The sequence below is a fragment of the Echeneis naucrates genome, chromosome 21 (genome assembly GCF_900963305.1).
Source record: "Echeneis naucrates chromosome 21, fEcheNa1.1, whole genome shotgun sequence".
Taxonomy (NCBI): Eukaryota; Metazoa; Chordata; class Actinopteri; order Carangiformes; family Echeneidae; genus Echeneis; species Echeneis naucrates.
The window spans coordinates 3,124,836-3,133,482 of NC_042531.1; positions in this window are offsets into that span (position 1 = coordinate 3,124,836).

Consider the following 8,647-nt stretch of genomic DNA (forward strand, 5'->3'; position numbering starts at 1 on the left):
AGGTGGACCTCCATGTGGGCTTTGATTATAAATCTGTTTCTATATTCATACAGTGAAAGTAAGAAGGAGCTTCAGAGGAGTGATCTACGGTACACTGGGATGGATTTTGGTTCTTAAAACCATAAATCTGCAGGCTTTATCGATGTGAACGGCTCAAATATAACAATGGAAAAGTGTAAAATACATTTAAATCAAAAAATGACTTTAAAGCCCAGGCAGGAAAATGTCACTTGAAAATATTTTAGTAATATATAATTATTTTGTTGCTTTCCGGATTTCTTCTCTTTGTCTGGGATGAATTTGAAGAGTGAAACGGAGAATGTGATGTAGATGGAGGCTAACACTTCAGCTCCTGACATAATGGAACATATTACCTTATAAAAGAAATCATATGACATTTATTACACAGCTCTCGTCTCGATCGGGTCTCCTAATGGATGTACAGTTGCTGGATTAAGCTCTGTTGGACCTGGTTCTTTCTGGGAAGTGGGGGCACAGACCTTCAGACTAACAGCAGGATGAGTCATGTTTCTGTCCACTTGATGGATGAATATACGTCCATTATTCACTTTCCTTTATCTGTTCTAATTTCCACCAAAGGGGATTTTTCTCATGAGGGAAATATCTGGCTCTGTAGCTGCTGAGTGCTCCGACATGTTCACCAGCTTTGTTAGCTGTTTCTACAGTCGACTCATCCCAGCAGTAAGATGAAAACAGCCGCCGGCTCCAGCTGGAAATAATATTAATGAGCAAAGTGAAAAATGAACCAGGAGAAAGAACTTTTTCTTCGATAGAAATCACAAAATCACGGTGTCGGAAAAAATGATATCAAGTATAAATAGTTAACAGCATTATGTAAATTAGAATGAAAGATCATTTATCAAAATGATCAACCAAAGTGGAGTAAAAAGTAAAAACCAAACTGGGACACAGGGATATAATAATAATAATAATAATAATAATAATAATAATAATAATAATAATAATAACAATAACAACAACAACAACAACAACAACAGTAGCAGTTGAAAATAAATAATAAACTGTAATTGAGAAGAGCTGCATCGTTGGTTGATAAAAATATTGATTAATGATTAACGGCTTTATTGATCTGTCAGTTTTCAGGATAAATAAAAATGCAGGTGGAGTCTCTCTCAGCTGAGCTGATTGATGATTGATTGTTTGAACTAAATCTGAACTCGACAGAACAGACGATGAATCGTATGCCGGACTCGCAGCTTGTTTGGTCAGATTGTAGTTAAATAAAAATAATTTCACATTAAATAAACTCTATCGATATATTAGACTGTCCATTTGGACCATCAACAACATTTTACTGTTTAAAACTTTATATACGATCAGAGTTTGCCAACATAAGGCCCAGGCTCCTCCAGAGGGTCGCTGGAGGACTCTGAGCGGTCCTGAGATCATTTCCACTTTTCTGTAACGTTTGATAGTTTTTGGCATCAGACTGCCATTTAAATCAAATCAAATCAAATGTATTTATTTCTGTGGCGCCAAATGATAACAAAGTTACATCACTTTACACGTCGAGCGGGTTCGGACCGAACTCCTGGTCCAGGAAGTTAAGAAGTTTAGAGAATTTTCTTTAGTTAGCCTCGGTTGGACTTTTAAAGATAACGGGAACATCAACATAAGAATCAGGACAGATTACAGAGCCGGGCCGATCCAGCCTTCGCTCCTCCACAGCTGCACGTTCTCCTCCTAAAAAAAACAAAACAAAAACAAGATGGTGCCAGCCAGTTTATCATCTCAAAACTTCAAAATGGCCGCTGACGTCGCGCTGGTTCAAACTTCATACTTTACTCAGAAACTGGAGTTATGAAGTGTTTTCATCCATTCATTCATTCATCTTGTCCTCCTTATCGCGGGGTCACCCTGGACAGGCCTCCAGTCCATCACAGGGCCAACACACCGACACAGACAGAGACCAACAACCACGCACACTCACACCAGTGAATTCACTTCGTCACATTCTGCCAGCGTGTTTTTATTACAAACTGTTGGTCATTTGGATCGATTCGTTTTTTTTATCACGTATTAATGAAGCTGCCTGTCAGAAGCCGGTCGGTCGGCCGGTTGTTTATTCTGAACGGATGGCTCTCCAGTTCGGACTGCAGACTGGAGGCAGCTGCAGGTACTACAACCAGAAAACACACATTTAAATGTTTCACATGGCTGCAGTTGTGCGTTCCTTAACAACAGTATAGATCACGTGATGGCCCACACAGATGTTGACCTGGAGCTCCCAAACAACATGACTGCGTGAGCTTGTATAGATGTCGACATAAATCTGTACATCCACGCCTCCTCTCCTCGCTCTGACCCCGTCCTTCAGGTTTAATCACGCCAGCACGTGCTCGGTTTGAAACGCTGCCACGTATCTGTGCCGTTGATAAAAGGCAGCCCAGACAACACGTCCCGTTATTAAAATATTTCCCCCAGACGCACAAACACCATCTGGTTTGGATAACTTTCCATAAGTCGTCTGCGGATCGTGTCAGTCGTCAGGCCCGGCTGGAGATGTATGGGTCGATTGTTGGGATACTTTTGCGACATTAATTTCTCATATCTCATATCTCTGGATCCTGGCCATTTTACACGGCTTCACCTCCTCAGTCTAGACTGAAATATTTCATCACTTATTTAATGGATTGTCGTAAAATCCGATCCAGGTGGTCGCGGTCCCCAGAGGATGGATCCTGCTATATCCTGAATTTCTTGTGGGCCACCGTGGATGTTCAGTTTGGGATGTTTTGACTGTTTCCCGTCCGTCTGTGGAATATCTCAGCGTGGACTGGTTGAAGTTTGTGTTGACATTCACGGATCCCAGAGGATCTACTGTCTTCTCTGTCAGTGCCACTGTGGACGGGACCAGTTTGGAGCGATCTCAGTCAGCTCTGCTGATTTCTGCTCTGTGCAATGCTCCGCTTTTTGGCCAGGAAACTGTAGAAACAATGAGTCTCTGCTTCGTGGTTCCTCGTGGTAACAAGAAAGACCAAAAACAAAAAGCCAAAGTTGTTCACTTCCTATCTGCTCAGCATCATCTCTCCTCTGCCGCTGGGAGCTTGTTAGCATGTTGATGCTTCCACTTAGCTGCAGCGCTGCGCAGCCCCGTCGAGCTGCAGACTCTCAGTCTGGTTTGTTCCTGCGCGCCAGCTTTGGTGTCGACACAGTGTGGCGTGCATCAGATTTTCCTTTTGGTTTATGCGCTATTTGCCTCTGTTGACATTTAACCCTGTTTGTTTTCTTCTTCCCTTTTATTATGTCAAACACCAGACGGCATGGACCAATGTGGACTTTTCATGGGGTCTCAAATGCTCCGAGTGCGGTTAGCAGCGGTAAAAACGGGCCCACCGCCACTTTGGACAAGTGACAGTGAATAAAATACACAAACAAAGGAAATGAGTCAGTCTCAGCTTTGGCGTTTGTGTCCAAGTTTGAGTAAATAACAAGTGGAGCTAGCAGCAGGGGAAGAGGTAATGACATCGGAGACTACTGGAGTGCTCGGCGTTCCCATAGGGGGCCTCGTTAGTGCAGCCGCACACGTTTTATGGGATTGACCGTGATCTTGACTGAACACACAACCGGCAGCTCGTCGTACAGCTTCCTCATGCACTTCACCAATCCCCCGTGGCGTCGTGCGCTGCTAATAATTACTGGTGAGGGTGGTTTTTAATTTTTCCTCATCTGGAGGTCAGACCTGATCAGGGCATCGTTCAGCGCTGTCTGAATCTGAGCTTCAAAGGCGGAACGGCGAGGCCTAATGGCTCCGAGCACATGGTGGTGATGAGGGCTCTAATTTCGTCCAAACATGGATGCTGACTGAGCGGTTAGGAGTTTATTTCTTCTTCTTCTTTGCACTGAAGTCTGCCTTTCATTTGAGCTACTTTTGCCATTATCTCTTCATCTTTCCACTTTGGATATGTGCAAATGTGGGAACCTTCTGTTGTGTGAGAGCCAAGCACATGAATCACTGCACGCCGCTGCCTTTCCCTTTCCCTCACGCTCCCTTCAGGTGAGTGTGGTCACGTGCGGTCCATTCCCGTGTAAACCAGCTGCACACCATCCCGCGGTGCATTGGGAGCCACGAGGCCGCTCGGAGCAATTCGTTTCTGTTTGTTTGACCAGGTGGGAGCAGATAACGTCCACTTTTCATTCTAGCTGTGCCACATCGAGCATCAGTTCGTTTTCTGCGTGGAGTTAAAGCCATATCACTCCCCCGTTGGCTAAAACGCTGAGGAGGGAAACATTTTGACTCTCCAAAGGAAATAAAATCCATCTACCAGCTGAAGCTGAAGCCACCAAGACCATTTAACTTTTACTGAGCAGCAGCCGCAAGTCAGAATTACAGGAGTCAGCCATGTTGGACTCCAAGTATAAACGTTGAAGGGGCCACTCCGAAGCCAAGTAGTTAGGGATCAGGGGAACCCCCCCTCCACTCCCATTTCTGGCGATGCTCAATTTTTTTTTTATTTTTTTTCCTGCACGTCTCCGTCCTGTCATATAATAAACGCCCACAGCTGTAATGGAACCCGCGTAAGGCAAATGTACAGAAAACAAAAAGTCTATGATTGTCTCCGTACAAACCAGAAATCACACTGACCTCTCATGTCAAGTCAGCTTTTTATTTCTTATTAAAGTTGTTATTTCAAAGTAAAATAATATTTTAAAGTTGCTTTATCTCAAATCTTAACTCCCGGAGGATGTTAAACTCTAGCCAATATTAAATCAGAGCCTCAAACTTTTGGACTTCGACTTCATCCTCTAATAATTTATTTTATTGTAATGACTTGCTGATATTGTAAATAATTTAGTGACTCATTTTAAATAGTTCCTTTTTTACTCCTTTATTGTAAATCTGTTTTATATTTTATTCTTCTGTTAAAAGAATTTATTTTTGCTTTGTTGTATCAAATCTGTTTTACAAAAATACCTGCATAACTCTGCTTTTTAAAGTAGATTAGACACATCAACTGCAGCCCCAAGTGCAGAAATGCCTTTTTACATCAGTTGAATAAGCTTTTTCACTTTTTCAGCTGATACACGACTCATTTCGTTTTTGAAAGTAATGTTTGTAATAAGTTAATGGAAATGTCTAGTTCCATTTTAAAGATTAAATGTGTAATTTTCTACAGATTCCTCCGGCAACACGAGGTAAGTTAAACAGACGTCTCCTTCTAAAAAACAAATCACTTACAGAGACATTAACACAGAATAGAATAGACATCATCTGCTAGTCGTGTTAAAAATAAATACGCTTGCTGGACTTCCCTGAATGTGAAATGCCAGTTTTAACTACAGGGAAAAATCCTCACAGCATGTTTGGCCCAAACAATGAGCTCATGTTTGAAAGTTGGAACAAAAACAGCGTTAAAAGTGACTTTTTCTTCATTAAAACGACATTTGGAGTTCAGTTTAATGGGTTCATTTAGCTGCCGGGGAACAGACATGTTTCTTCTCTCTTTCCAGAGAACTATGAACAGTAACGCTTCATTTTTTTAGACTGTAGTATGAATTTTTAAAGGTCCTATAGAGCATAAAGTTTTGGATCAGAGCCGTTTGGACTTCTGTAACTTTGTGATGTCACAACTAAACAGTCACTGCGCTCAGTCCCGCCCAGCTCACTTCTGATTGGCTGTCTGTTGTTACTGCAGCTGAATAAAAAGAAGCAGCTCAGTCACAAACCAGTTTTATAATTGTTGATTTACATGATCGGACTGAAGCTCAGAGTCTGGAGAGTAAAAAATAAATTCTAAATTAAATTCTAACTTAACGTAGATCTGGTGAAGCAGAAAGAAAAGTGATCTGTTTGGGCTGTTTTCCTGCTCAGACTGCAAATTGAACTGTGCTGGTTTCCTGCCTCTTCCTTTCTGTTTGGAGCAGCTAATCCCCGTCTGTCACGGAGGGAGGCCCATAAAAGATGGATTTCCTGCTCCGTCCGGCCGCGGCTCTTCATTTACAGGACAGCAGCATCCTTCCGCCCTCCATCTCCTGCTCGCCACTTTAATCCAACAAGGACGAAAAGAGAGATTAAAAGGCGAAGGATGGGGTGTGATGCAAAGGAGGGGGGGGTCACGGCGGTCAGCAGGATGTGGGCAGGTGAGGAGACGGAGCTGGAGGTTTTTAATCAGCGCACGGCTTCCTGGAACACGATGCTGTTTCTGTGCAGAGAAGGTGAGACTGGTGGAAAAAAACACACACTGAGTGCAACACCTGCTGTTTATCCTCATAATTCAGACACTGATGTGTCTCAGCTCTTAAAGACAAAATGCACCTGATGTCTGTTTTATCTGTGCAGCTAAATCAGTCACATTTAGAAAAACTAAACGCGTTCTGTATCTATGATAAACATTTAAGCACTAAATAAATATGAATATATTCATAAACCAAACTAATCAGGTTGTTGAAGATTTCTGTTATGTTACCAAAGATTTTGTGATATTTTTTGATCAAAAAGAAAAAAACAAACAAACAAACATTACAATAGATGTAATTTGCTGCAATTTATTTAGAAAAACAGCCAAAGCACCAAATAAATATGAATTCATTTGCTCCTGACTGGCCTTTTTTTAAATTAAATGATTTGTTTAGGAATGGATGATGATGAGTCTGAGGATGAACTGGTGTTTTCTACATATTGTGTCCAAATCTATTTAAAGAACGTTGCCTCTTGACTCATAATGTTGATTTATTCTGAAGTATTTAAATATCATAAAGAATTATACTTTGTAAATGTAATATAGTAAAATCAACTGGAGTTTGAGTGGCTCCATTAAAATGATAAATGGATAGTAAAGCAGAATTTCCTGGTTTCTATTTTTTTGTTTTTATACATTTCAGCCCTTCTCGTTGTTCATATTAACATGATTTTAATCTGCCAACTTTTTAAAATGTGCCGTTCTGTTTGTGTTTTGGTCTGAACCAGACTCACAGTCTTCACACAACCTTGACCTCTTACACAACATTTAAACGCTCCAAGTCTCCTGATTCTATCTGAGCAAACTTCGGGATACTCAGACAGAAACGGCAGCAGCGTTTGTTTCCCACGTTGACGTTTTAGTCAATATCCAGAAAAAGATGTACATTTTTTACAGGATGTTTTTTTTTTTTTTTGTGGTTAAATTTAAAAAGTTATCTTTAAGTTTGTGTGTTTAAAAAAAAAAAGGAAAAAAAAGTTTTACTTCAGTCTGCTGCTGTCACTTCAGGATAAATCTGAACCTTTCCTATTTTATCTGAATCACTCTGACATTGACTTCTCCATCCTGATCCTCAGGGTCTATTTGGAGTCTTGATGCTTGTGATCCATGAAGACGTGAAATCTTGACGGAGAAGATGGACGGAAACATCTGGATAGTTCATCAATGAGGCGTGAAAGTGAGAGAAGAAAAAGGGGTTGAATCTTCGGTTATCTAAACCCATTTTGGATTTTATTTAGCTTTATTTTTTTTATTTAGCATAAATGAATTTCTCAGGAAATTGATAAAATTCACCTAATTGAGAAAGACATCACCGATTCAGGGCAGGTGTGATGTTTTATGTGTTTTTGCAGAAACTTAGCATGAAATTTGAGAAAATTTGAACTCGAGGCCAGAGAAGTCCTCTGAAATATAAAAATCCATCAAGCACCTTCCAAGTAAACTCAGATTTTTCTCTTCACAGAAACTTTTGACATTTTGACGCACTCCAAATTGCAATTACCGACTCACTCCGCCAGACTTTAGAAGACTCCAAGTCCATTTTGCTATTTTATCAGTGTAGAGAGCGAGAGAGTGATTATTATCCGTCTCTGGCTGACCTGAATTCAGCACAGCTCTTGGACACCGTTCTTAGTTCATGGACAGAACCTTTCTGTTTTCTCTCTCAGGAGCTCTTGGTTTGTCATCGCAGTTGTAAATATCACTTAGATCCAGTTATTTGAGGTGGAAATTAAAGTTGGGAGCATTTCGCATCCAAAACAGCAGCTATTGGAGAACATAACTGAACTGAGGAAAGGATGGAAAAACAAGAACTCATCTTTTAACCAAATGATCGATATGAACTTTATTGTCTTTGTATTTAGTGATTTTATTTCCTGACTAAAATCGAAGGCTGTTGATCTGTGAGGACAATCAGAACTGAGAAGCACTTTGACAAAACCATTTTAATCAGTGTAAACAAACAGTTCAGGACACCACTGACATCATTTCCTGTTCTGCCTTTTGCATTCATCACTTTGAAATCATAAAAAAAAGACAATTAACATTTCCAGAAAGTCACAATTTGGCTCATTATTTATATTTATATATGTATATTTACATTCTGATAAGATCACAGTTCTACAATAACGACTTCACTAATCTCCACTGGTCTTCCGGTTGTTCTTCATGAAAGGAACACTCAGAATTATTTTCAGTCTTTAAATCAAAAATTTTCCAGAATCATCTCAGCACAAAAATCAGATTTGAAGATACTGAAGCTGATTACAATTCTTCTTCTGTCTGACTGTGCATTGCATTTTCTCAACAGGGCAATGATCCTTCGGCCACGATGCCTACAGAACCGTAAAAGGTAATAATGTGTAAGTTATGAACGAATGTAAACGCCGTACGATAGTGTCACATGACTTTCCCGACTGTGTGGACAC